The sequence below is a fragment of the Podarcis vaucheri genome, assembly GCF_965113315.1.
Source record: "Podarcis vaucheri genome assembly, chromosome: 7".
NCBI lineage: Eukaryota > Metazoa > Chordata > Lepidosauria > Squamata > Lacertidae > Podarcis > Podarcis vaucheri.
The window spans coordinates 52,858,790-52,885,825 of NC_138765.1; the positions used below are offsets into that span (position 1 = coordinate 52,858,790).

The 27,036-nt window shown below is 45.2% G+C and overlaps 1 protein-coding gene across 7 annotated transcripts in view; it reads left to right on the forward strand.

Moving 5' to 3' along the window:
- ZNF469 (zinc finger protein 469) overlaps positions 1 to 27,036 on the forward strand; it is a 290,027-nt gene that overhangs the window by 157,129 nt on the left and 105,862 nt on the right. Inside the window, exon 1 of one of the 7 annotated variants that reach the window (XM_082229179.1) lies at positions 22,826 to 23,449. The exons of 5 other annotated variants lie outside the window; for them this stretch is intronic. The gene's annotated coding sequence lies outside the window, so the exon portion shown is untranslated. Of the gene's footprint in view, positions 1 to 22,825; positions 23,450 to 27,036 lie in introns of those variants that run through there. One more of the 7 variants, XM_082229180.1, reaches the window with a different exon arrangement.

Genomic DNA, 27,036 nt, shown 5'->3' on the forward strand with positions numbered 1-27,036 from the left:
AGAGACATTCTTTTTAAATAAAAACTATTTTCCCTGTGCTTGGGAGGCAATATTTTATACAAGGAGCTCTGCATTTGTTTTGCTTGCTGTAAGAAAACACAATAAAGGAGAGTGCTCTGTTTTTATCCTTATTCTATGGGTGGATATATGGCTGCAGAGTGTGCAAGGAATGGATTTTTTAAAAATTGTTTCTGTGGTTAGCAAGCCAGGCAGCAAATTCCACAGCTGAGGCCTACTTACACCTTGACCGCAGTCATGACTAACACTGACGAGGTGTTTGAAAACAAAGAGGCGTCCTTCCCTGCCCTTTCCTTCCTTTCCTCTCCTGCCCACTCCACAACCAGGAGTTAACTTTAGAACACACAGCTGTTGGCCTCCATTCATGAATCAGTGTTTCCTTTCAGAGCTCACTCGAATAGCTGAGGAATGTTTCCTGAAACATCGGAAGCAGAGCACTAGAACTGCCTGTTTCTGAGGAAGATAGGGTGGGGAGGTAAGCAAAAGGGTGGCACGCCCATGCCAAAAGGTAAACTCTATAATACCATTTCACAGAATCTTGAGGTCACTAGCCTGTTGGAATGCAAAATTTTGATCATTTTGCAAAGGAGGTATTGTATTCAAGAGTCCATCTGTGCCAACCTTGTGTGTATGATCTTTTCCCTCCCACTGGGAATTGGGTTAGAGAACTCAGCAACCTGGCCCTTCCACTCACACCTCCAGGTTCCACCTTGGCTGGTCGTTTGCCCGTCTCTGTCCATCTGTGTAACCCCTCTAAAGCCACCACACTTTAAAAACCAGCAGTGTTTTCACACAACTGGGTATTGCTGCTTACTTATACCCAGACAGGCCATTTGTCTAGCTAGCTTGGAATTATTTGACACTGATCATTTAGTCAAATTTGGGGATGGGTACCTTGCTTCATCAGCTAACAAGCGGCCTGTAGCACAACATAAGGGCATAAGGAGATCAGACCTATCTAGGCCCATCTTCTCCAGCATCCTCTTTCTGACAGTGGCCAACCTCTTAGAAACTAAAAAGCCAGACACGAGCATGACAGCACCCTCCCACTGGAGCTCACCAGCAACTGGTATTCATAGGCATTCCACCAAACAGGGGGTAACCATTGACAGCTTTATCTTCCATCAGGTGAATGTGTGTAATACCTTTGTTTGGATGCATGCAATATATTATTAGTCTTAATATGCTCATCTCCCATCCTCCCTTGAGAATCTACCTCTTTACTTCGGGCCACACCTGGTAAGAAATGCATGTTGCTTGAAGGTGTGTGTGGAGAGGAGTTGTTTCTTAATCTTTTGGGATCCTCTGCTCACCCCCCCCCCCGTATTTCCATAATATGTAAAGGTGAGAAATGTGGTTTGCTTATGCAACAAGTTGTTTTGTTTCATTTCATCTTACTGCTGGTTTGCTATTTGATTTTCCTTGTGATATTACAAGAGCTCAATAAAAATACATTTAAAAAGGCATGCTGTAGTTTCAATGTAGGAAGTAGGTTATCCTTTACAAGTGGCATCCTTCCCCTCCCCTCACTCTGGCGCCCAATAAATCTGTAATCAACCTGTGAAAACTGACTTAAAAGAGTATGAAAGCCAACAGTTGCACTGGCACATCCAGGCTTGAGCTAATATAATGCCCCTCCACCTTTATTACAAGGGAATTCTTCAGTAGGTTGTATATAGGTTTCACATGTGGAAGGGTGTGATTTTTCTTTGACAGGGAGTTTATGCAATGAACTTAATGCACTTGTAGCTGAGGGAGCCAGAAGTGCTCTTAGTGACATGAGAGAGGTTTGCATGGAGTTAGGATCAGACTTTACGTTGACGTTATGAGCTGTGTTGCTGGTGGACATTACCTTTCATGCTAGACTTAGAGATAGTCATATCGAGCCTGAGCAGAGTTACTGCACAAGTAAAGTTATGGATTAAATATATTTGTGACACACCCTGACCCTTTGGGGAATGATGGTAAGTCAGCAACTAAAATTTCAACAGAAGCCGTATCTTCAGCTGAGCCGAGCCTCAATGGTCAGCAAAATTGGCTCTGGCCCTTGATCTGACTCCCCCATGAGCAAGGACAAAAGGCTTGTACACACATTGCACTGAATGCAGGTGCAAGCTGCCTCTACACAAGTGTTTGTGTGGAAGAGTGTACACATGTAGATTTATGCAGCTCAGCTGTTACATACGCAAAATTCACACTTGTTTGACATTGCATGTGAATAACTATACGAGTGTACAGCTCAGCTGGGAACAAAAGATTGTACACTTGTTGCAGGCATTCAGCGTCACTGGTCTCATGCTGTGGAACACTCTTCCAGCAGAGAGTCAGCAGGCATTCTCGCTTTTGACTTTCAGGCGTCTCCCCCCGAAAATGTTCAAGTGCCACTTGAGTGCACTTAAAAGCCCTGGAATAGAAATGTGTTTGTGTGTGTGTGCGGGGTGTGTGTGTGTGTGTTTTAGCAGAACTCTTGTGAGTTGTGGCTGCTTTCCCAGTCCACTGCTAATTTTACTATCATGCGGTGTCACCCGTCCTATTTATAGGCCTGCCTTAGGACGCCGCAGCACAGTGAGCGATCGTGCTGTTTTGTGCTTTTGTCATCAGGACTTTCTGTTATTACATTTTGTGCCAAAGTTACAGAGAAGCAATTATTGGCAGGACTTTGGAGGACTGAGGAGGAGGAAGAGGATGAAGGAGGAGGAGAGTACTTCTTTATGCAGTACACAGACAGTGAAACTCAGTCCTGCAGGTGGCAACGATAGCCACCAACCTGGATGACTTTAAAAGAGGATTGGACAAATTAATGGAAGAGAGTGTTATCATGGACTACTAGCCACACTGTCTATGCTCTGTAATGCTGTAATGCTTCTGAATACCAGCTGCTGGAAACCTCAGGAGTGGGGAGTGCCCTGATGCTCAGGTCCTGCTTGAGGGTTTCCTACAGGCACCTTGTTGGCTGCTGGATTAGATGGACCATCGGCCTGATCCTGCAGGCTCTGCTCATGTTCTTAAAAGAGGGACACACAAAACATAATCAAGAAGCAGAGACGAGAGGAGAAATTGCCACTCCCTGTAAAAGCAAGGGAGAATGAGCTCTGCTGAATTTGGACATCCCAAATGTGAAAATTGTTAAAATAATTCCTTCCAGTAGCACCTTAAAGACCAACTAAGTTAGTTCTTGGTATGAGCTTTCGTGTGCATGCACACTTCTTCAGATACCATGTATCTGTGCATGGTATCTTCAGATACCTTGCACAGATACCATGCACACGAAAGCTCATACCAAGAGCTAACTTAGTTGGTCTTTAAGGTGCTACTGGAAGGATTTTTTTTTATTTTGACTATGGCAGACCAACACGGCTACCTATCTGTAAGTGAAAATTGTTAAGTTCTTCTCCAGCATCCCAGCCTCAAGGGCCAAGCCCAGCATCAGCATGTAACACCCTCAGATGTCTCCTGGAGCAGTGTTAAAATATTAATTTCATGTGGGTTTGAAGTTCTAGATCCTGATCATTTGGATTCTAGCCAAATCACAGAAAGTATAACCCAATCTGCTACTGCTTTTCAGCTGCATTATTATTATTGGGTTGCATCCAATTAAGTTCTACTCAGAGTAGTACCACTGAAATTAATGAGCCCAGGTTGGTCATTTCTATTACTGCCAATGGATCTACTCTGAATGGAAGTATTTTTTTTCTTTTCTTTTCACATGACCCTCAAGGGCATCTACAATCATACAATAAAAGCAACTAAAATTGATTTTTTAAAAAACAATACAAAAAACCCCCTATCATCTCCTGCTAAATTTTATGGCAACAGAGCCTAGGTCTTGCTAGGTCTGCCTGTGAGAATTCGGATGGGAATGGAGAACCTATGGTCCTCCAGATGTTGCTGGACTCCCAGCGTAGCCAACCTGGAATGAGGGAAGTTGTCATCCAGCAACATCTGGAGAGCCACAGGTTCCACATCCCTGCTTTACACCTTTGCATATAACACCTTGGGTTTAGCATAGTTTATCTTAATTGCTTTGCTGAAAAAGCGAGACCTTACAAGTCTTTGATCAGGAGTCCGTTTTGTATAGCTGATATGGTGTCTGTGTGTGCGTGCGTGCAACTGTAAGAAAGTGTATAGAACAATAATCACATTTAGATCCAATTCTACAAATTATTGGGCTTGCATTGCTCTGAAATTTGTCACTTGGGTGGTGGCTGAACATAAGGGAAGCTGTCGACTGCAGAGGCTTGGGTGGCGGCAGCTCAGCGCTTGATCATACAGCCCCATCTGTTTGTCCCACCATCTCTTTCCCGTCATTCCTGTTCTGTACATTAATGAGGTCCCGTGCCAGAGAGTGATCTGAAGGTTCCACTATTTCTGCTTTTCCTTCTTCAATTTTTTTTAATAAATATGAACAATCTTGACTTGCACATTAATGTAGTATCAGAATAGCCTGGCAAAAGGGAGATGCTGGAAGTAAGTCAGGAAAGTTCCTTTTTCAATCTGTTTCCATTATTCTTGGAAAGACACAGGAGTGTAGAAGGCAAGCCTTGCAGTGTATGTCTCTGTGTGTGATGGAACCTACTTTGCAGCCTCTTGGCTTGTCTTGGGCCTGGGATTAGTATCTGGGAGCACAAGGAGAGACTTATTATTGACAGCACCCCTTTTGGGACACAAATGAAGTATTTACACTGGCAGCCTCCGGGGGCAGAATCAAGACAGTTGTTTGTTAGGTTGAAACCTAACAAACTTTGGCTTTGCCTCTTGGATGCAACAGCTTTGTGCTCCACCAGTGTCCATGGGCACCAGCCACCATATCTCAAATGGTTCCTACACCTTCTTGAAGTGCACCATGTCTGTTGCAATAGTTGCTGCTGCACTGAATTCCTGTTTTCAGCCGTCACATTAAGAACCTAAGAAAAACAACAAAAAGAACATCTGGTCCAGCATCCTGTCCTCACAGTGGCCAACCACATGCTGGTGGGAAACTCGTAAGCAGGACCTGAGCACAAGAGCACTCTCTCTCCCCTCCTGTAGCTTCAGCAACTGGTACTCAGAAGTGTTGCTGCCTCCAGCTATGGAGACAGAGCATAGCTATTGTGTCATTAAGTGCTAGGCAAAAACATCAGGTCTTGGGCTTTTCATTATCTGTGGCCGTTTTGAGTGGGCTGTTTTAATCATTTTTTTTAAAAAAAATATCCAGAAGAATATTTTAGGTTAGATAGTGGCCATCACTGCCTCTTGTGGGAGCAAATTCCATAATTCGGCTACGTGAAGAAGTCCTTTCTTTTATCTGTCCTGAATCTTCTAACATTCAGCTTCATTGGACGCCCATGAGTTCTAGTGTTAGGGCATCTGGTTGGCCACTGTGAGAACAGGATGTTGGACTGGGTGTGCCACTGACCTGATCCAACAGGCTCTTGCTATGTTCTTGGCATCTAGTTCTTTAGCTGGGACTCACAGCCATGCCAACCTTGGGTCCTCCAGATGTTGTTAGTTCACATCAGCCGCAGCATCATATAGCAGTGCTGGCTAGGGCTGAAGAAAGTTGTAGTCCACCAAAAGCTGGATGGTCCCAAGCTGACAAAGGCTAATTTCGTATGGTCGGATTTTATTCATCCTTTGTTTGCTTTTTATCTGTAGAAGGCAGCTAATTTCTTTGTGCGTGGAACTATCTCCAAATGGCTTTTCTATCAACAGTACCAGGTCTTCGGGGGGGGGGGCACTTTTGTGACCCCAAGTTTATTGCTGCCCTTTCTTGCTGTTTATTTTTAAAATATAGATTTTAAAAATTATCATTTCTTTGGTTTGGCATGTGTCAAGCGGCTGAAATCTTTGCAGGCCCCAACGCGCCAGGGGAGCCTTGCGGGCAGGAGGAGCTTAGAGCAGGTGTGATTGGAAACAATGGCCCACGCTGGAGAGGTTCAAATGAAAATCTATAGCCACAGGCCGTTAGAATGTTTGCTGCTATGCAGACTAGAAAGGTGCAGGGTTTGGCAGGGAGCCACTGGTGACAGCCGCTCACTCTCTAGGGGGAATCACCTGCCCTTTCTGAGCCAAGGCTTCTGAGCAGTTTCATCTGCCTCCCTGCGAAAGCCCACCCCTTCTCTTCCCCGCAGCAGCCGCTCTCGAGGAAGAGCCGAGTCCTGACCTGCCTTAGCGGAAGCATCGGAGAATCCTGTGCGTGTCAATGTGATAAATAAATAGCAATAAACTCATCCTGATCCCCTGCAGAAACCTGTGGAGCTGAATGAAAATGCCTTTCTCACAGCCCCAGATGCATGCTGGTTGAATTTTGGCTGGTTTTGGTGGGGCAAAATTCACAAAGAGGGATGCCATTACAAAGCTTGGCTCCTAGGGGCTGTTGATAAAGGAAGGTGGCAGATACCAGTGACAGCTGTCATGAAACACTCAGGAAGCTGCAGTGACATACCCTCCAATATTTAACTCATGAAAATAGGGACATCCCATTTCATAATGATAATTTTACTATTTATACCCCACACATCTTACTAGGTTGCCCCAACCACTCTGGGCAGCTTCCAGCATATATAAAATTATAATAAAACATTAAACATTAAAAAGAAAACTTCCCTATACAGGATTGCCTTCAGACAGGTTGGGGGTTGGATAACTCCATACCAAATAGGGACATCCTAAGGAAAAGTGGGACGTTCTAGAATCAAAACAGAAACTGGAACAACTTCACTAAATCAGGGACGTCCCTGGAAAACAGGGACACTTGGAGGGTCTGCAGTGAGTTTTGCCCTCACATGACTTGCAATCTCCTGTTCCTGAAAACTGAGCTGGGCGGGGGGGGGGGGAGAGGAGAGACATTGGTCTCTGTTTCTATTCCTGCACCCCTTCCCCTAAAACAAACTGAAAACATTTCCAGTATAGAGGTACCTCAGGTTAAGTACTTAATTCGTTCTGGAGGTCCGTTCTTAACCTGAAGCTGTTCTTAACCTGAAGCACCACTTTAGCTAATGGGGCTTCCTGCTGCTGCCGCGCCGCCGGAGCACAATTTCTGTTCTCATCCTGAAGCAAAGTTCTTCACCCGAGGTACTATTTTTGGGTCAGCGGAGTCTGTAACCTGAAGCGTATGTAACCTGAAGCATATGTAACCCGAGGTACCACTGTACTTATGATTCACACTGTCTCCCCACAACCTGTTCTTTATTGCCCTTACCTCACTTTCCCCTTTCTGTCAGCAAGTGCCAACCACTGCCCCATGTGGTGAGTCTGGTAACTACAGCCTCTTATGGAATAACCTTCCAGATCTGGCCTGGCTCCACTCACCCAAACTGGCTACTCACCCTCTGGACTCGAAGGAGTATAAAGTACATCCTGTCCAAGCAAAGCATTGGTGAAGCAATAAGGTCTACTGGTGTATTATGTTGGCTAGCCTAACACAGTGGACCTAACCCCCAGCTTGTACTTGTTTTCCCTCTGCTCCTGATTGCTATTTTGTCTCAATTCCTGGCATGTTTCCAGGTCCTACTTCCAATCTTAACGGCCCTTCAGTCCTGGCTGCAAGGGAGGCATTCATGGTGAGCCCCGGCACCTCTTTTTCTAGAAAAATAGCACTGCTTTTGTCTGTCCAGAATCTTCCAACATTCTGTTCCATTAAAAGGCCTTGAGCTGTAGTATCATGAAACAGGGAGAAAAACCTCTCCCTATCAACTTACTCCACACCATGCACCATCATTTTTTAAGCCTCTGCCATGTCCCCACTTGCCTTTTCTGTAAATCAAAACCTCCCAAGTGTGGGTTGAGTGGTGTGTGTGCAGCTTGGGAGCCTGGCCAGGCTGGCACCATCAGTAGCTACAGCACAAATGTTATGACACCCTGCAAGTTGCCAGTTGATTCGGAGACCTGATTGGTGATGTGTCTTGCGTCATGTTTATTTATGGACTGAAGGCATCATCCCCCCCCCCTCCCTGGCCTCCTTTCACAACGGAGTTCAGGAATCCCCCTGAAATCTGTTGCTTTTTGGACTCATTTGAGACTATGGGCTTGTGGCTTTTACTGCTAGGCAGGATGGCTGAGCCAATTAGGAATATAATAAGCAGACAGCTCAGAGAGCCTGAGAGCTGGCCTAGGCTGCAAACAAAAGCTTTGAACCAAATTGAGCTAGACTCTCCATAAAGAGCTTTTTTGGAGACATTGGGCCTTGTTTACATCAAACGCTATCATGGGACAATCGTCTATTTTTTCCGAGAGACTCTGTAGCCAGGATCGCATCATGCAAGTGTGAGATTTGGCACCAGATGCTGGGTCCAGTATCCTGAGAATCTCGAAATGAGCTTCTAGCGCTTAGCAGCCACAGAGATAAGGCTGGGAATGATTGGGAAATGCCTGGTGGAATTTCTGAAACCAGACTGGGACTGAGCTTGGCTGGCGGAGGCCAGTAGACTGCATCCGACCTCTCCCTGCTCCAGTGTGGCTCACAGGAGCAGAAGAACAAAAAATGTTTACATATTCAGGATGTATAATTCAACTTTTTGGTGTGGAGCAGCGGAGTAGCCCTATAGATGTTACTAGATTCCAGTTCTTATCATTTCTGACCAGTGGCCAATCTGGCTGGGGTTGATGGGAGCTGAGTAACCTCCAGATTGCAGGAGTTTGGCTACCCCAGTGAAGAGTCTGGATTTTTTTCAGTCAGTGTCTGTCCATGACTGAGGCTAATTTCGTGATAAAGTGAGTGTGTGTTTCCTTTCAACTTAAGGTTGCTTGGCTCTTTCATTGTTCTAGGGTTACAAGTTCTCTCTCTATATTTTCATCTCGCAGAAGCATCCTCCCACTCCAGCTCTGCTAGGAGCCGCCCCTACCACCAGGCAAAGTGAGGCCACAGTCTCAGGCAGCTGATTTTGGGTGTTATGAAAGAGCAGGAAGTTGTTAGCTATTTCATTTTTCATTTTTGTGTTTTCATAGAATCATAGAATCATAGAATCATAGAGTTGGAAGAGACCACAAGGGCCATCGAGTCCAACCCCCTGCTGAGGAGATAAAGAGCAGTACCGTCTCAGTACCCCCTTTTAACTGCTGAGGAGATAAAGAGCAGTACCGTCTCAGGTATGAAGCGGACATGGAGCAATGGATCCAAACTACAAGAAAGAAGATTCCACCTAAACATTAGGAAGAACTTCCTGACAGTAAGAGCTGTTCGACAGTGGAATTTGCTGCCACGGAGTGTGGTGGAGTCTCCTTCTTTGGAGGTCTTTAAGCAGAGGCTTGACAACCATATGTCAGGAGTGCTCTGATGGTGTTTCCTGCTTGGCAGGGGGTTGGACTCGATGGCCCTTGTGGTCTCTTCCAACTCTATGATTCTATGATTCTATGAAGATAAAGCGGTCGGCCTTGGATGCTTTGTGCCATGAAGAATGGAGTGAGTGGCAGTTCAGGCAGCAGAATGACCAGTGATGGCCCTCTCCAGGAGTATGTCAAATATTTATTGTGGGGTTGAGGGCTCACCACATTCTTTCTCTCTCTCTCTAAATCTAAGGCCAGACTAGTAGACAGATCAGCCTAGTATCTGTGCCCTTAAGTGCAAGGTGGCTTTTTTAAAAAGAACTCAAATCACCAGTGTGCTCAATGCATATTGGGACCCAAGCATAGTGGGATAAATTCTGCTGTGTGGCCCCAGTGTGGATCCCACCACCATCATTAATCTGCATAGAAAAATACCTTCCCATTTGCTTCATGGAAGCTCCTCACCCCCATCCATCAAATTGCTGCTGCAATTTGCCCCTGATGTGGACTGAGATCCTAGCAGCATTAAGAGGTGCAAAAAGTTACCCCCCCTACCCCTATGCTAGATTCATGATCCAGATTACGCCCTTCCCACACTGGCAATTTGTATCTAAACCCCCTGCACTTAAGTGTATAGGAATAGAACTAAACTATTGTATAAAGTTTGGCTCTCAGTTCATAAGAACGTAAGGAGAGCCTGAATGCTAGACCAGGCCAAAGGGGACCCATCTAGTCCATCAGGCTTACAGTGATCACCCACATGCCCATGGGAAGCCTGCAAGCAGGAACTAAAAGTACTTGTGACTCCCAGCAACTGGTATTCAGAGCCTTACTACCTCTGACAGTGGAGGGAGAACATAGTCATCGTGGCCTTCTCCTCCATGCATTTGTCCAGTCCTCTTTTAAAGGTGTACAAGTTGGTGGCCCTCACTACATCATCTAGGAGCAAACTCCACAAATTAACTATGTACTCTGTGAAGAAGGACCTCCTTTTGTCTGTCCTGAACCTTCCAGGTTGTAATTTGGAATTCCAACATATGAGTTCTTTATTTTGATCAAGATAGATGGAGGGATACCTAGTGGGAAATGCACCAGCTGATTCAGCGTGTTTCCTCTCTCAACCCACTCCAGGCTTTCATTTTCTAATTCCTTGAGAAAGCTACCATGATGCCCACTGCTGAGGATCTATGAATGGGGGGCTCAAAACAGAGCTGAGCCAACACTTCTCAGAAGACTCCCCCCCCCGAAAAAGCATCTGAAATTTGTTTTTTCTCCCCTTGAAAAAGAAGGCTACTTTGCAGAATTTTCTCTGAGTAGTCTCCGTTACGATATCCTGCAACAATGTTAGATTCAGGGTATTTGTGAAGGATGCCAACTGGTGCCTAGGCTTCCAGCACAATTGCTGCTGCTCAATATTGTAGCAGTGCCACCCTCCTCTCCTAAAAAAAGACTTGGGGAGAAAAAAAGAAGATTCTGCTGCTGCCACTGCTAATAGTGAGCCCCACAATGAAACCAGAGAAGGAGAAGGACCATAGTTCAGTGGTGGAGCGTCTGCTTTGCATGCAGAAGGTCCTAGGTCCAATCCCCAGCATCTCCAGCTCGGGCTGGGAATTCATTCTAGTCTGAAACCCTGCAGAGCTGCTGCCAGTCAGTGTAGCCAATACTGAGTTAGATTTGGCAAAGTTCTTATACAGTCACACCTCGGGTTACAGAAGCGTCGGGTTGCGTGATTTTGGGTTGCGCACCGTGCCGAACCAGAAAGTACTGGAATGGGTTACTTCCAGGTTTCGGCGCTTGCGCATGTGCAGAAATGCTAAATCGCACTTTGCGCATGCACAGAAGCACTGAATCGCGACCCGCACGTGCGCAGATGCGGCACTGCAGGTTGCGAACGCTATGGATTGCGAACGTGCTTCCTGCATGGATCACGTTCACAACCCGAGCGTCCACTGTACTTGGAATAAGACAGCTTCACATGTTCTTATTGGAGAATTTTTCTGCCTCCTGGATAAATTCAGTGTAATGGACACCCCATTTCCCCATGTGTCTTTGCCTCCAAATAGGGAGGAGGATTTCCAGAGCCGCCTTGGTGCACCACTCTATTTGCAGAGTTTGGCTGCAGGGATGGAATTGCCACAGGTTGGTTGATAAGCTGTGGGTGACTCACCCTTTGGCAGCAAGTGTGTTATGAGTATGAATGTCAGTTTGTCAGAGTCTTTAAAGCTGTTTTAACATATGAGTGAAGGGTTTGTTTTTTTACAAAAAAACAACAACCCTAATTTCTCTGTTTTTAACAGTAGTGTGCTCCAAAAAAAGGGAAAGTGCCAAGGGGCAGATGGATGGGAGGGAGGGAGGGAGACTGAAGCTGTGCCCAGTTTCAAAAGGAAGTTGTGGCCATTCTCCAACTAGGCTGCCAAGTAGTTCAGATAGGAGCCCAAACTGTTGGGAGGCGGGGAGAAAAAAACACTGAGTTTTCTCCAAAGGAATTTCGCCCATCAGGAATGCTTGGCTTATGTGGCTGGAAGGGCAAACATTTGCCCCTGGAGCATCAAGGAACTGCAGAGATACAGTGAATAGGCCATGACAGCTAGGCTCTGCCTCCACAGTTGGAGGCAGTAATGCTTCCAAATGCCAGTTGCTGGAAGCCACAGGAGAGGAGAGTGGTTTTGTGCTTGAATCCTGCATGTGGGTTTCTTGCAGAAATCTGGTTGGCCACTGTGAGAACAGGGTGCTGGACTACATGGGCCGCAGGCCTGATCCACCAGGCTGTTCTTAAGTTCTTAACATCAGAGAGAGTTTCTTCCATGCTAGACTTTTGGGGTTGGCCAATGAGTCTCCACATACCACACCAGTATCTGTCACTTGCCTTCCACACCTTCAGCTTTTATCATTCTCACCCCTACCTTTCCAGCTCTTCTGGCGAAGAGCTAGAATATGTTCCACTTGTTCAGATGGGCTTTCGTTGGTTGATTGCTTTCTGGCAGCTTTTTAATTTCATCTGCTGATCCTCTTTGTCTCTTTTTATAGCCCGAATTCCCTCTCTCCATCCCTGTTCCATCACTCCTGCAAAGCCAAGAGCATGTTCCTTGCATTTGTTGGCCCAGCCTGGCTCTGGAGTCACGCTTCATTGCGTGCACACAATTTCATGACAGCATCTTGCTTGGCTCTCTTGCACACCAGCCCTCATGTGACCTGCAGCAGCAGCAGCAGCACTGGTGTGGAGGGCGCCCAGCTCTGGTGAAGCACGTGACCATCACTTCGGCATTGTCCTTTGCTGAAATGGAGGGGGACAGGCGGACTCGCCCAGTGCTGCTGCTGCAAGTCTCCTTTTGGATGTAAATTTGGAAGCAAACAAACCCAGGGTGGAATCTTGCCGTCTGTTGTGAATTTTTCAAATAACGCTCGGTAAATGACTGAGAAAGCTCTCAGAGTAGACTGAGAAATCAGTACAATATGTCCATGAAACCCAGACTTGCCTGGGAACATCCTCCATGGTGTACAGTCTCTCTCTCTCTCTCTCTCTCTCTCTCTCTCTCTCTCTCTCTCACACACACACACACAGCGTGCTGTCCTTAATTAAGTACACCCACTAGCGATTCTTTGACCAATTTTTAATTAATGGTCTCCCCACTTCCTTGCAGCTAAGCTGCATGGAATGTATACAGCACATTCTCACCTCCTGGCCACTTCCTGGTAAGGAATATCCACCTCGTAACTAAATGTGCCACCCTTGCCCTGGAACAGGTAAACCTGTCATTGTCACACCCTTCACCATAGGGTCCCATGGTGGGTTACAATAATATCATAATACAATACTGAAATCAGTTAAAACAATTTGCAACCAGGATGCAAACCAGTCCAGAGAGACAGAGTGGATAGGTGCACAGCAGAAAGCTGTTTCTGTCTCCTCACCCACAACAGACTCCAGCAAGTGAGCTAAGCCTCACATTATGTTTGGGTTGCCTTCATCCAGTAGGTTGGGGCTCTCAGGTGGATCATGAGGTCATCCCAGGCGAGTTGTGGCAAAGCTGTTGCTGCCATATTAGACTCCAGCTAAGGCTGACCAAACTAAAGGAGCACTTACATGCGGTGCCTGGATAAAATGCCTTCTCCTGATGACACACACATTTGATCAATTTCCATGAGTGCTGCAAAGTGACAGGAGAGAGGCAAGAGCATTTTTCAGTAAGAAAGATATTTTTGGCCAGCTGTATGCAAGGAAGCTCTCTGTGGAGCAGGGACATTCTGTTCACTTTCTAGTCTGTTTCTTTGGTTTTCTAGATTGCTCCCAGAAGTGTCTACTGCTCTGGGTAGCTTGGCTGTGCAGTGCTTGCCATCATTAAAAAAAACAAAAACTACTGGTTTTCAGTAGTTTCTCAGTCTTTCAGCTACGAACAAGTGTAAAAATCACCAATTTTCATTTAGTAGCAATCCTAAGGCAACACTATGTCTATTGCTCGGTGAATTGTCATTTTAGGATTAATAATGTTCAATTAAGTATAACTCAACAGTGAATATGAGAAAGTGGATCCCATGTCGCAGGCTGTCATTGGGCAACAAACTGGCTGCACTCTACACACCATACATCCAAAGAATTGAGGAAACTGTTGTTTACCCCTCCCAGAACTACAGTTCTCATCACAAATTACAGTACCCATGATTCTTGTGCCTTAAAGGTGCCTTAAATGCAGTGCTATTTTTCTAGATAAAGAGGTGCCGGAACTCATCATGTACACCTTCCTTGTTCTCTTAAAATGGCCATGGTGCCCACCTGAGAAGTGCCAGAACTGAGTTCCAGTGAGTTTGAGCTGAAAAAAGCCCAGCTTAAATGTATGGTGTGTATGCAGCCACTATGAGTTTTGGACAGTCTGTTAGTCTGCCTGCATGTCTGGCACGCTCTTGCCTGATACAGCATGGTTTATTTGCAAGCACTATTTTGTGGATACCATGTCTTAACTCACATCCCCCTAACACCACCAAGTCTTTTGTAGTCTTTAAAAAAGAATGTGTTGGCCTGGCTCTCTCCTGTGTATTTATTCTAAATTTGCCTTTGTTGCAAGTGAAGGAAGGAAGAGAAGATTTGTCTGCTGGGTTCTGCAAGGACAAAAAGTGGAGAGGTGTGAGGGAGGGAGCTACCTTGACCAGCTCATCATATTCCGCTGACTCCCTCACTTTCTGTATTTTCTCAAAGATAGAGGTAGCACCTATCTACTGCCCCATTCACACCATACATTTAAAGCACTACAAGCCCACTTTAAACAGTCCTGGTTTCCTCCAAACAATTATGGAGGCTGTGGTTTGTTATGGGTATTGAGAAGTGTTAGGGGACCCCCTATTCCTTTCAGAAAGCAACATTTCCCAGAGTGGTTTAACAATTGATCCCTCTTCACAGGGAACTCTGGGGATTGTAGCTCTGTGAGGGGAATGGGGATCTCCCAACAACTCATCACCCTTTAGAAAATGCAGCCCCCATAATTCTTTGGGGGATGACTTTAAAGTGGTATCGTAGTGTTTTACATGTATGATGTGGCTTGAGTTGTACTCAAGCAGACCCACTGAAATTAATGGGCCTATGTTAGTCAGGGGCATTGTTTACTTTGAGTAGGAATAGCATCACATGCAATCCACAGTCTTTGTGGTTAACTGGGCTGGCTGTGTTTGCTTTTGGGGCAGGTGGTCATTCTCCAGAGTGCGTTGTTGGTGAAATACCTGCCATCGTAATTATACCCACGCTATTGCTGCAGATTTGTTACGGTGATGCAGATTTGATGGTTAGCTCAGGGCTGTTTCCATTCTTGATTTGCCTTCCTTCTGCTTTCACAAGTTATGCAAGATTGGCTGGAAGCAGGAGACAGGGCGAAGGAAACTGAACTGTCGGCTCCAGCTGAGGAACAGCATCTGAATGCCAGTTGCTGTGAATCACCCCTGGAGGGAGCTGCTGCAGTTGTGTTCAAGTCCTGCTTGTGGGCTTTCCAGAGGAGCCATCTGGCTGGCCACTGTGGTAAGAGGATGGTAGACTAGAGAGGCCTCTTTTGGCCTGATGCTGCTGTAGGGCTCTTCAGAGCACTCCTGACATATGGTTGTCAAGCCTCTGCTTAAAGACCTTCAAAGAAGCTCCAAGGCTATTTCCTTCCCATCAGGAATAGGAGGAGGCTGAGCAGTGCCAGTCAATTCTTGGGTGACGCTATGGTTGTGTTGTACTCATGCTGGTCAATAAACAAAGCATTTAGGCTGGTGATTCTCTGTGGCCTTTTGCTTCTCGTATACTTACTGGCTTCATGACTGCTGCGTTTTGTTTTTGTTTTTTTAAAAAACAAATAGCTCACTCCTTTTTCTGCTAAAGGCACTTGGGTTAGTCATAATTAATAAACCCCTGTCAGTCAAATATCATCAATAAAGTGTGAGTGCAGTAAAGAGAAATATATTATATTGCTGCATTTCCCACAGTAAAGCTGCATACCCTCCAACATGGCATCCTATTCAATAATACTGTAATAATAATACCCCACCCATCTGGCTGGGTTGATTCAGTCATTCTGGGTAGCTTCCAACATATATAAAAACATTAAAAATTAAAAATTTCCCTATACAGGACTGCCTTCAGATGGCTCAGGGGTCGTATAACTCCATACCCTCTAGCATTTCTGCAGTGAAATAGGGACATCCTACTATACCCTCCAATATTTCTCCGATAAAAATAGGGATGTTAAGGCAAAAAGGGACATTTTGGGAACAAATCAGAAAGTGGGACAGCTTCTGAAAATCCAGAACTGTCCCTGGAAAATAGTGACACTTGGAGGTTCTGAAACTGTTGTTAAATGCCTGCCCAGATCAGTATGTTTTCGTAGTACTTTTGAAGCTATACAATAGTTTGGGGGGGGGGTTTGAGGGGGGTCTCAAAGTAGGTAACTGTGACTTTCTTTGTAGCACTGCATAGGAAAGAACTGCAATTCAGTTGTAAGGCATCTGCTTTGCTTGCCAAAGGGTCTCGGGTTCAATCCCTGGTGCTTCCACGTTGGAATCAAAAAGACACACACTGCAGCTGCCTGAAACCCTGGAGAGCTCTTTGGAGTTGCTTCTCCCTGCAAAAAAAGGAAGAAGTTCAGCCATCTTTTTTAAACACACGCACACACAAACCACAAAAATCATCAAGCTTCTAGTCCCTAGTTAGGAATGTGGGTTCCATCCCATAGCTAAGCCTAGTTCAAAGCAAGGGCTTATTCAAACTTCCTTTACTCTTTAGCTCTCAATAGAGCAAAAGGCAATTTGAGTTATCTCCAGATTGACATTTGCTCCGATTTAGCACTGAAAAGTGGGTTTTCCCTGGGAATGGAGTGGGGCAAGGGGAAAACTGCTTGAACCCGTGCTTTCTAGGCATGGGATAAGCAGAAGTGTGGATGAGCCCTAAGCCTATTTGTATTGCATCCTCCTGTGGGTCAGACTGGACAGCCCTGGGCTCTCTCCTGACAGCTCCTTGACTCTTTGTCCACCCCAGAATGCCGGATCATGGGCAGAATACCAAACCCCACCCTTGTGTGATAATCCTGCAGGCATGCAGAATACTCCCTTAAGAGCTGGCTGCATGCTGGAATGGTTTCCCCCCTCCTTTACATACCAGGGCTGCACTTACACCAGGTGTGAAGCTGACAGGTCCTTCAACTGCACTGGATTTCTTGGGAACTGAGGAAGCTTCGCTGCACCCCAGGATGTTTGGGCTGGCGTCCATGAAATGCAGCTGGAAAACTTGCAAGAGAACTCTTGCGGCAACCTGCTGAGAAACCCGGGTGTGAGGGAAAGATGTCCTCGCTGACACACTCTGTAAAATATGTGACCTGCACGGGCAGACTGCTATGGACAACAGAGCCAGCCCATGGCTCCATCTTCAAAAGAAAGGCAAAATATTTGAGATGAAGGGTCTGTTGGGCTGAGTGTTCTGCCAGTGCAGAATGTAATCCTGGGCACAGAATCCAGCACCCCAAACATTTCAGCTTCAAATAAAGAAAAGAAAGAAAGTTCAAGTTTCTAGTCCCTGACGAGCAGAAGGTTGGGCTAGAAGCCTGTTTTGAACATGGCCTCTAATCCCGTCGCTCCTCCTCCCCTCTTTTTATACCTCACTGTGGTAGATCATTCATCCGCACTCTTTTTCTTTTACTTCTTGGTTTGCAGCTGGTGGGGGGAGGGGGAGAAAGTCAAGGGCTGGATTTCGTGTAAGGAACTCCAGTTGCTGATTCATCCTATTCCATCCTTTTTTATGCCTTCAAATATAAACCTGAAAGTATGTGCGATGCCTTCTGGCTCCCAGAGTCACAGTCATCATGTATCTGCTGTGCAATGCCTCTGTATCATAATTGAACTTTGGGGGCCGAAAGGGAGAGTGCTGTTGCTTTGGAGCTTCCCATGGGTGTCTGGTTGGTCACTTTGAGAGCAGGATGCTGGACCAAATGGGCCACTGGCCCAATCCAGACTGAGAGCTCTTCTTATGCTGTTATTTGATGCGTTGAAACCAGAAATGAGAATGAAAAAGGGGAGTACTGAGCAGTATTCATGGTCATCAGGAGATGGCACAGTGTACCTTCCTTTATGGAACATATTAGTGCATCTAGCTCAGTTTTGTGTACAACTTGGTGTTTTGGGCTGTAGTTCAACATCGGTCCCAGTCAGAACAGCGATGGTTTGATTCAAAGCATGAGTGCTCTACCTTTGAGCTATGTTCCTTCCCTGCACTAAGTTTCTTCTTTCCCATGGCTAGCAGAAGCCAAAATTAATTTTATGCATGTTTGCACATGTTATAGAGGCTGAAAAATTAAGATTTCTGGTGCACAGAATCAGCATGGTGTTTTTTGCATAGCGTATACACAAAGTGATGGAAAGATGGAGGCTGGGAGTCCCAAAAATGTATTGTTCCTCAGGAACCAGGAATGGGGTCCTGTAGTAAGAGTGGAGTGTTTGGGTGGCTCATGCTGTAGCGTGAGCTTCCCGTAGATGACAGCGGCACAGTCAGGGTGCCATAGCGCTGGTTCGTACATCTTTGATCTGTCTTGAATCTCCAGTGTGGCACTACGGACCTCCTTCCCCTGCTCTTGCCTCCAGCCTGTCATCCTAGTGGGGAAAATACCTGGATGGTTTTGCTCCCAAATCATAAACTACCTCACAGGATTGTTGTGAGGATTAAATGAACCATGTATGCCACCTTGAACTAACTGGAGAAAAAGTTGAGATATAAACCCAATAAATAATAATAGGTAATATTATAAGATATAACAGTAACAGCTACTACTTCCAAATCTTAAGCTTGCCACTTATTTATTTATTTAGATTTCAATTATTTGAAAACATTCATACACCACTTAATTTTTTTTAAATCTCCAAATGGTGTACAATATAGGAGCAGTGATACCAGTAAAAGTGAAAGTACAACTTAGAACCAATAAAATAGCAGCATAAAAATAAGAATTCAGATGATTCAAATGCATGAATATGTAAAACAGAATCCAGTAGTCTTATGTGTCATTTCATCAGACTTCATGTCTGTTTAGCACCTGTGCGAAGGATAGAAATTCAACAGGCAGAGTGTTTGCCAGTGTAGCATGACCATGACAGTGAAAAGGGTCATCTGTTGAACTATGTCACACTTATGCTGCCGGGGGAGGAAGTAAAAGGAATGCTTGTGAACTCTGCAGGTGAGGTTTCCTACACGTCAGGCCTGTAGTTTAACACAGGCTGCATTTCCTGCCAGAGAAATCCTCAGCAAGCCTCAGGTGGGGGGCGGAGGGGTGGGAGCGATCCATACGTTAGGAGTGAAACACTTTAGACTCTCCAGGTTTCCATTCCAGAGGGAGCCCCACATCTCCCTAACCTTGGATTCCTCTCAGCCTCTCAGAGCATCTCAGCGCACAGCTGAGGCTGTGAATCAGTTGTCAAATATGTGGGTCATCTCCTGTGCAGTGAAATGGATGTCCAAGAGAGCCTCGCTTCCCTGAGGTCATTCCTGTTCCGTCCGAACACGGCCTCCAGTATTGCCGGGTCCCGCAGCTGTTCTTCTCACCATTGCGCCTTTATGCGCTCTCACCGCTCCTGCACATGAGGCCTCGATTAGGTTTCAAAGCTTCCCGGGGGCCAGTTTTTGTTTTGTTTTGGGTAGGGTTTTTTTGTAGCATTTGTAGCGGAGGGGTGCTAATTGAATAAGAGTGTGGGAGGGACTGTGTTTTTGTTGTAATGCTAATCGGGTGACATTAATGCTTCCAGGGTTGATGGTGTTGGCCCAAAGCTGTGATAGTTCTGGGCAGATCGCCCAGTGCCACATGTGTGGAAGAGGGTGCATATGAGCACACACACACATGCCAATTGTGTGGTGCTTTTGAGTCATGCTGGCAGTATGTGACAGTTGTAAGTTGATCACACTGATTTAGAGCTGGAAGAAACTCAAAGGCAGATTTATTATAATTATTAATTAAAATTGAATTATTAATTAAATTATTGATTAATATTAATATTATTTAATATTGTTGAAGGAATCGTCCAGTCGCCTTCCAGTCCTCCTTTGTTAACCCACTGCTTCCTTCACCTTCCAGTGTGAACTGATTGTACAGTTTCGTTCGGTGTTAACTGAGCCAAAAGTTATCAGAACGGAACTTTCTGATTTTTGATTTTTTTTGCCATATACCTGATTGTTAGAGAATTCTACCTTCCGTTGACAAATATTTGGCCAAATCCCCTCCTCTGCCTGTAAACAGGGTGAAGATTTTTTTTGGGAGGGTTTTCTTTTTTCTTTTTTTAGCTCAGAACACCTAGTCCTGATTACCGTTCAAACAAATATAATCAAATTTAGTGATAAATTGCTCTTCAGAAGTTTAAATTGGCATCTCCTGCCAAAGTTCTCTTGGTGTCATTTGGGTCAGCAACAGAGTGCCCCTGAAGACTGAAATATTCTCCCACTTCTTTCTGGAAGTTGCCATATTAATGTTCTGCAACAAGGTTGCTTGAGAGGATATAGGCACTGGCGGAGGAAGAGGAGTGCAGGGGGAGCGTACCGCCCCCAGCAGCGCGATCCCAGCAGGGTGCCATCGCGGCTGCCCCCCGCCTGCGCTGGGCGCCCCACAGGTGGCGTGACCTGCCCCCAGGACGTGTGCCAGCCCTGCCCCCGCCTGCTCTCTGCCCCCCGATGCCGGAGCATGAAGCTCTGCCACTGGACATAAGGATAGAGTTTGCCATCTGCGTTTCTTCACAGGGCCTGGTCATTTTTGTTTACCCCTTTTTGTTGACCTTTCATAGCTGCTGAGTGTTCTTAAAAAAAAAAATTAGGGGGATGTTGAATCAGATTTAGAGCTAGAAATTGCAGCTTGTGGAAAACGTGATTTGACCACTGTTCTCTAGCCAGGTGGGGGAGAAATCAAAATGTATCTAATCCACATGATGCAAATAAAAGCGAACAACATGTGATACTCCTGGAGGGGATGTTTCAAGAGGGCATTCCATACATCTGTACTGTTTACACACAATTTAAAAGCTGGAGTGCTGAGTGCCGTCTTGGATCACGTTCAAGGACATTTTAACTGTTGCAGCCATGTGGTGTGACACATGGCCTTGATGCTGTGGCATGGCTGTCACGTTTAAATGTCTGCAACCGCACAGCATTGGATCATTGTCCCCCCCCCCCCCGATACTGGGATGGGCAACACTTTCATGTTAATGATGCATGTTTCTATTGATTTATTCTTGATTAAATTTCTATTCCACCCTTCCTTTCCAAAGGAGCTCAGCAAACAAAAGTAGCAAAATAATTAAACATAAAATGAAAACACATTTAAAACTTTTTAAAACATCAAAGGACATCTCAAAACTTTTTAAAACAGTCTCTCTCGCAGCTAATAATTTGCAGGTTATCAGCAGTGGTATGTTTCAGCCATCAAATGCCTGGGTGAACAGGAATGTTTTAAAATTCTTCCTGAATGTTAATAACAAGGGAGGCACACACACTTCGCCAAGGAGGGCATTCCACAAATGGAGAGCCACCAACAAGAAGGCCCTGTTGTGAGTCAATGCCAACTGTGCAACATTGGTCATGGCCTTTCAGTTCCAAGCTTTTGAATGTTTCAGCAATGTGGGTGGGTGGGTGGGTAGCAGAATCCACAGGAAGCTGGCCCTCAGAGAAGCATCTGTTTAAAGAGGACTTTGCTGATGCAATGTTGGGATATCCTGTAATTTTCCTGAGTTCTACTTCCTGAAGCATAAGGAGAGCTTGTTTCAATAGGTTGACAAAGACATCCTGAAAAGGGAAGAGGGATCTGTATATATGCAGCGTTCAGGACCCAAAATCTTTTCCATTCTAGTCTCTTAAAGGTTAATATCATTCTTCAATTGATTCCACTCTCCAGGGTTGATTAAAATATTCAGAAGTTTTCTCTGGCCTCTCATAGGATGTGTCATCTCATTAGAAATTGCTCCTTTGGAAGTCAGGAAACCCTCTGTGTTGATAAGTGACATGTCAAGTCAGAGGCATTCAGACTATTACCTATCAGCTGGAGCTGTGGGCATGGGCTGGGAACAGAGCCAGACCATTGTTCCATCTAGCAAGGCTTTTCCTGGGATCAAGGCCAGCCCTTCCTTTAGACAGGGTGAGGTGAATGCCTCAGGTGACACCAACTGGGAATGGTGACCTCCCGGCTGTTTCTCCTGAGCACTTTGGCTGTTTGAGGGCAGGGCTGTGTGTGCCACATTATCTGTCCTGCTGTCTTTGGGTATTGGACTGAGATTGAACTACCAGCCCAGTTGGCTTCTGCACATGGAATGATGCAGGTACCATCTTGTCCTTCACCCCAGAGTAGCAAAATGTTTTGGGCTAGACCTGCCAGGGTTTCAAGCGGGGTGGTGGTGGTGTCTTTCCCAGCCCTGTCTGAGATGTTGGTAATTAAACCTGAGAACTTCTGTGTTCAAAGTTACTTTGACGTAGTCCCTCCTTGAATTTGGGGGAACCCCACCAGCAAGAGCTGGATTAGTGGCAAGGCTACTATAGAACGGATGATGGTACTTGTCACAATGTCTATGGTCTACCTCCACGACTGGTTTTCAGTGGCCACACGGCTGACTATGAACATTCAGAAGCCTGATTGGCCTGCCGGGAAGGGGCTGATTTTGGCATCTCCATGCTAGAAATGCAGTAAGAGATTGTACGGGTCAAAGAGTTACGATGCAAGGCCCCAGAACATAGTCTAGCACCAGTCCGCCCCTGTCTCATTTCAGCCACCTTTGGGTTAGGAATATGTTTCCAGGTGATGAGCCATGGACATTGATAGGATTTATTGCTCTTGGCCCATGTGCTGGAGCTTGAGCTCTCACTCTTGTGTTCTTCTCCCCACCTTCACCCAATGCTCCCTTCTGCTCACCTCACTGGAATTTTGCCTCTCCTCTCAGAGTGAGGAAATGGTTAAGCACTCCAGAATTTTGATTAGCAGAGAGTCTTAAAGTCAGTTTAAAAAAAGAAAGCAGAAAAGACAGTCTGAGGGAACTATCAGAAGCATGCTAATGAGGTGAAGTCATCAGCAGACAACAGAGAGGCTTCTTCATGCCTCTTCCTCTGAGGACGAGGACGACGGTCACACTGTAGGACCTGTGGAAGGATGGCTGCAGGTGGGCTGCCCTCCAGAAGAGTGATGGGCAGAAGCCTGCCATGGGGAGAGACTCCCTGCCTTCTCGGAAACCTGGACTCCGGTGCTTTTTAACCCAGTGGTCTCTCTCTCTCTCCAGAATTCTGAGTGCTTTCCCCCAGTCCTGAAGGCTGTCGCAGGCAGGGAATAGCACCAGGCAAAAGAGAGAACGTGGGTCCGCAAAACAGAGGGAAGTGGGAGCATTGTTTTGGAAGGAAGAGCTCCTCACCGCTGCTGGGTGGATTGTGGAACGGCCTGGGGTGAGCACTTGCTGCTCCAAATGTTTTTGTATATTTTTTAAAATAAAAAAGTAAAAATCTGCAAACGGCAAGGCTCCCCATAAGCTGTGCACCTGGAAATCTACCCCTGCTGCAAAAGAAGCCCCGTGGGTTCTGTAAGGCAACACCGGGCGAAGGAGCACCGCTCACTGATGTTATCCGCTAAGCCTGAGCAGGTAGGGGAATTAACTCCCATGCCAGACAGTCAGGGGGGAATCCCCACTCCGTACTTCAGAAGGGAGCGCATCAAGGAAATAAACCAGAAAGGTAATTAAAATCTGGTTTGTATGTTGCAGATTTGGAAATTAGCTTGTGTTACCTCTTGGGGATAAATACCAGGAATTTAACAGGTCCTCGGAAATAAGCATCTGTATCCCGTCTGAGGTTGTTGTTTTTTAAATAGACTTTCCTGTTAATGTTCACTGCATGCATGAAATGAAGAACTGTAAAATCACTTCTCTCTTCCCGTTTTCTCCCCCCTCCCCCCTTCCTTTCTTAAAAAGTGCTGCAGGGTTAATAGTTCAGTTCAGGGGTTAAAAGCCAAAGAAAATGTTTTCATTCAAGTCAAGGGAGCCAATCCCTCAGGGACCTTCTCCTCTGCAAGCTCCGTTGCAATTAATGGGCTACAGCACAGCAGGGGTGCCATTCATTCCCACGAGTGGGAGAAGTTATTGATGGACGGATCGGGCTCGATGGGTGCAGGCCAGTTTAGTTGCACTTAGTTCCTACTGAAATCAAGGAGACTTGAGTTGCAGCTAACTTTTGCCCCATGGGCTTCAACGGGGCTTTAAGTTCAGCTGACTGTGTCTGGATCCAGCCCACTGTCTGCATGCTAAAGCCAGCAGAGCACAGATGCTTTCAAAGAAACCTCTGCAGCACTTTTCAGTTCCTAGATTACCGTACCTCACTAGACATTCCCTTTCTGCAGGCGTGCATTTTCTGCCGCTTAAGCTTGTGAAGCAAAAATGTACCAACAAGAAGCGTGCCATTTAACCCACACCTATGTGTCAATTAAATGGATATGCTTAAGTTCACCAGGCATGTGTAACTGTGGCCTGGACGGCTGCCAAGGATTCCGCTTTTCAATTAGCTTGCATTAACCCTTTGGGGAACCCTGAGCATTTTGAATTTATTTATTAGAATTCCTTGTTTTATTATTTTTCGAGGTTCCCATTGCTTGTCGGTGCTTAGGAGAAAGGAAAAACAACCCCTTTTGAAATCAAGCTAGCATCTCTTCAGGGCAGCAAGTGAATATATTTTAGGAAACCATTTGCAATATGGTTATTCAAAATAACAAATTGTTAAACACTTACAAAAACAAACAAACAATTTTGCTTTTTATAGATCGTATCAAACAGGCTATTTTCTTATAGTTGCCATAAAGCATACAAATAATTTTATTTCCAAACAGTTTGTGATGGTGCATTGGGCAGACAGTGTTTAGATATTAACATTCCTTAAAAAGAACATGTGCTTGTAAGAGTTATGAGCTGATATCTGATTTTTGTATACAGGGAAACTTTTGTTTTTAATAAAAGTGTTACTCAATTGCAGGGTCTAAACACGCTATGGAAACTTTTGTTTGCTTTGAAGAGAGAGAAAATCAGACTCCACCACCTGCAATTGATGAGGCTATATCTGATGTGTTGTTGCTAGTAAAGGCATTTCAAATATAAACTTTTAATAATATAGCATTGCCAGTTACTTAGGAGGGATTTTGGAGGTGGTGACTGGGATTAATATTTTTCTATTGAAAAATGGAAGTTAGTTGCCATTCCTATGGCAGCAGGATTTGACGCACGGTCCAGTGGGGAGACAATGGGAAATATGCACGATATAATCGCATTAATGCAACTTCCAAAGAGGTGGACACGCTTGTTGTTTCTACTGCAACAGATTAAGGGTGGTTCCAGGAGACCTGTTTATTGAGAATTTATTCTGGATTCTTTGCATGGAGATTAAGTGATGTTGACTATTTAATGAGCATTCACTCTTTTTTGGGGGGGGGGCGGGAAGCATAGATGACATTGTATTATCGCACATTTCCCGAGGCCTTTTTCTGTCACTTTCCTTATTGCAAAACAAACAATAACAAAAACAGCCACGTTTGGGGAAAGTGGGTTTCATTGTGGAAGACTTCCCAATCAACCATAATTCTGCAACCTGAATTTTCCACTACGTGATTGAATCCCAGCCCCAAATAGTGACCGTTTGGAAGTATTATTAAGAGCCTTACAGCACTTCAAGACTACCCCATTTGTTCCACCATAAGCTTTTGTCTGGGTTCAGTTTCTCTGAACCCGGAAGTTGCCTCTGATCCACATGCTGGATTGCAATCCATCAGGATGTTTCTTTTCATCCCCACCTAAACTGCACCTTTGGACACCTCCAAATCATTACCGTGCAGTTCCTGTAGGAGTAGCTCTACCTGCTGCCCAACTCCCTCCAGTGTGGGCTGCCCTCATTGCCACAGTAGAAAACTCCCATCCAAAATGCCATTGCTAGCTACCAAACATCAGGCCGAGTTCGATTAATGATGGGAGGTGAGGTTTTACGCTGCATACAGATCCTAAAAAGTGAAATTTGCACCAAGGTTTGTATCCAGCTAAGCCCTACTCAGAGCAAACCCACTGAAATGATTAGATTTAAGTTAGTCGTATCCATCAACTTCAGTGTGGGTCTACTCTGAGCAGGAACTAGCATTGAATGTTCCAAACTTTTCATTGTGGTGAGGAAGGTTTGGTGGTTTCTGTCCTCAGAGCAAAAGCGAACTGTGCCGGATGACTTTAAGCAAATTTCTGTTTCTAAGGCAGGAGGATGGACTTTTGGGAGTCTTCTTCATCCAGACACTAAATAAAAGTAATATTTAGGAATGAGGATTATGGAGGCTTTTGACAAGGAGAGTTTTGGTTATAAGTCTTGCTTATGGCAGAGATTTAACCTGTGAAATCTCATCCAGGGCAAGCGTCTAAGATTCTGCCGGGGGAAATGCTGCCAGTTTGGTCTCTAGTAGGTTTTGCTCAGTAACAACCGCTGTTAATTAATTAACAAGGTCAAAATAGTCACAGGGCCATATCCAACTAACCTCTACACAGAGTAGACCCAGTGAAACTAATGACATTAAGTTAGCCATGTCTATTAATTTCAGTGGATCTAACTGTGAGTAGGACTAGCTTTTGCTCCAACCCACACTCGAGGATCTCCCATGTAAGATTTGTCGGATCTATTTCAGAGAGTTGACTTGATTCACAAGTGAACTCCATATCAAAATGCTCCAGCATGCCTGGAGCATCACACATGGGGCAGTTGCCACATTACCTTTCACAGATCATGTCAAATCTCTCCATGTGCACTGTGGAGATTTCTCGCACTGTGTTGTAGATGAAGAATTTCTTTGCCTAGGAGAGAACTAGACGAGCACTCTGTCCGTGCATCAGACTCTCGCAGTAACGTTCCAAAGCTATTGCGGTTTTCATGGCTGCTGAGTTTGCCATTGTTATTTTGCTCTGTTATTATTATCCTTCTGTAGCCATTTTTATTAACTTAAAGTTTGTTTTTATGGATGTTTGCACCCACTGTGTAGGTTTTATCCTTTTATTCGAAAGCTGGCAGAAAACAAGGTGTTCTTTTTTACAGACCTGTTTAATAATAGTTTAATAGTTTTTAAAACAACAGCAACAAATGGATTTTTTGTTTGTTTGTTTGTTTTGTAAGGAGCTTTGGGAGCCAGATGGTCCCAAAGCAGGGTGTGCCTTTTTAAATGAAATAAAGAAAACCAACCACAAATAAATTCAGATATTTCCCCACTGCAACAGATGTTGAGAGTGAGCACATTGCCACGGTTAAGTTCCAAA